Source organism: Aedes aegypti, chromosome 1, assembly GCF_002204515.2.
Source record: "Aedes aegypti strain LVP_AGWG chromosome 1, AaegL5.0 Primary Assembly, whole genome shotgun sequence".
NCBI lineage: Eukaryota > Metazoa > Arthropoda > Insecta > Diptera > Culicidae > Aedes > Aedes aegypti.
Genome location: NC_035107.1, coordinates 100,692,029 through 100,694,734, shown reverse-complemented (window position 1 = coordinate 100,694,734; position 2,706 = coordinate 100,692,029). Strand labels below are relative to the sequence as shown.

At 34.3% G+C, this 2,706-nt stretch overlaps 1 non-coding gene across 1 annotated transcript; it reads left to right on the top strand.

Annotated features, from left to right (window-relative positions):
* The first annotated feature begins 754 nt into the window (after nucleotides 1-754).
* Trnam-cau lies at nucleotides 755-827 on the top strand. Its single transcript has one exon. It is a non-coding gene; the product is annotated as a tRNA-Met (tRNA).
* The last annotated feature ends 1,879 nt before the right edge of the window (nucleotides 828-2,706 follow it).

Genomic DNA, 2,706 nt, shown 5'->3' with positions numbered 1-2,706 from the left:
ATGTGGTAAAATTGTAATGTTTTTCACGTGAAAATAACTATTCTGAATGTATTTTGTCAAAATAATAAGAAGTTTAAAATTTGAAAAATATGTGTTCTGTATCTCGATACCTCCCTAACTCGATAGTCCCTTCAATATCGAGTAAGGGAGAGTTAACTGTATACGGAAAAGTTAAGTTCCGTTGAAACGCATTTGGCTTCATAAAGTGCAATGGAATTATGAAACCAATCACAAAAACTGTATGCTATAGTCAATGTTTGAAAGGATCATCGACTCTTGAAATTATCGAGACATGGAACAGAAATACTTTGGAAAGCTGTTTGAGTAACCACGAAATTTTGATTTCAGTATGGTTCCATGAGTCGATATTACTGTATACAATTACACATGTTTTCAATAATGAGATAATTATCTCTGTAATCGATTTTATAACAAATAAGTTTGCACATTTTTTTTGCAAAACTTTAATTTTTGGCCCAAAGTGCGCACGTGGTAAAAGAAAGAATATCGATAATCACTTGGCTTGCATTGGGGCCCACCTCCTTCTTCAATGATATGCAACGGTATAGGTACCAAGCGAGCGAGTCTTTGTTCTTTGCCCGTGGATGATGAGGATGACGCCGTCAACAGTTTTTCGACGACGGTGAAAAGTTGTTGAATCTAATTATAAAAGGACAGAACAATGATTAGCATATTTTTAATTACGTTAATTTAGCAGGAGCTGCTACTTACCTTTGAACGTGGAATCCCAACAGCCTCGATAGCGCAGTCGGTAGCGCGCAAGTCTCATAATCTTAAGGTCGTGAGTTCGATCCTCACTCGGGGCATATCTTTTTTTGTATCACATATTCGGGTCTCGGCATACACAGACATGGAAGTCCCTTTACTTGTGTAAACATCAAATGTGGTTGTAAACATGTCACGTCATTCCTATCGTAGCATATACGATCTGGATCAATAAATTATTATATTTTTACAAACATAGCTCCAATACCAATGTAACATGTGGCGAATTCCATCCAGAATTAATCGAAATGATTATAAATCATGCCCGACTATCTTCAATTAGGTTTGAATTTGACTTAAGAATTACTTTCGAAAATGGCCTATCAGTTTTTGCAAGAACATTATTTGAAGAATTCCAGTTCCTAAACTGTTTAATTTAGAGAAAAACGATCTATGCAGAAGTTGTAGTGCACTTTTTGGCCTACAAATAAAAAATATACACTGGAAAAATTTCATGTATTTTTATGAAAAATGTAAATATTAAACTAACATTTTTAAATTACTTAAAAACTGTTGAATGTTGTCTGTCTACAATAATTGTCGATTTTTTTTTAATTCCTTTTTTGAAAATACTTTAAAACTCCCAAGAAATGTTCGATGTAGTGGTTGTAAGAAATGAGACACGTCTGATCAATTTCACTTACAAATAGAGCATCGATGAAATAAAATTTTGCTATCTTTTATGTATTCTTCAAACAATACAGAACAAAAATCGATGACACCCCACCCTTACTCAGGGCTCACCTTTTCGTACACCGGAGAACGCTCGGAAAAGGGAGATTATTTCCAATTTCTGTTTGCTGTACGCATTAAGAAATGAACAGCACCTGTGCGGAATGCCATCCATTTGTTGTAGCAATACGTCTCTCGATGCCCCCGGATAGAAGGAAAGAGAAAGTTTTTCGATATTTGAAATTTGAGTGCCCAGTTCACAGTGTTCGTTTCATCCAGAAACAGGGGGCAGGTCAAAGTGAATCTGTTCAATTAGGAACTTTTAATACCATGAGCTTTGGGAAAATTGAATTGAATCGTTTGTGTTTCCGTGTGAAGAAACATGTTTGGTTAATGTGGATTTTATATTTAGAATTCTTTAACAGCTTACCTTGAACGTTCAGTAAAAGAAAACTAGACATTTTATTTATGAAACGCTGCATATTCTTGTCATCCTAGTTTGTGGAAAATCTACTTGTCATCTTCTTGTCAGTTTATTGTCATATTTTTGTCAGCTTCTTGTCATCTTCTTGTCATATTCTTGTCTTCTTCTTGTCATATTTTTATCATCTTTGTTGTCATCTTCTTGTCATCTTCTCGTCATCATCTTGTCATCTTTGTTGTCATCTTCTTGTCATTTTTGTGTCATTTTCTTATCATCTTTAATGTCATCTTCTTGTCATCTGTTTATCATCTTCTTCTCATCTTCTTGTCTTCTGTTTGTCATCTTCTTGTCATGTTCTTGTTATGTTCTTGTCATCTTCTCGTCATCATCTTGTCATCTTTGTTTTCATCTTCTTGTCATTTTTGTGTCATTTTCTTATCATCTTCTTGTCATCTTTAATGTCATCTTCTTGTTATCTGTTTATCATCTTCTTCTCATCTTTGTTGTCATCTTTTTGTCATCTTCTTGTCATCTTTAATGTCGTCTTCTTGTCATCTACTTGTCATCTGCTTTCATCTTCTTTTCATCTTCTCGTCATCTTCGTGTCAATTTTGTATTATTTTCTTGTCATCTTTAATGTCATGTTCGTGTCATCTTCTTTTCAGTTTCTTGTCAGCTTCTTCTCATCTTCTTAACAGCTTCTTGTCATCTTCGTGTCATTTTCGTGTCATTTTCTTATCATCTTCTTGTCATCTTTAATGTCATCGTCTTGTCATCTTGTTGTCATCTTCGTGTTATTTTTGTGTCATCATCTTGTCATCTTC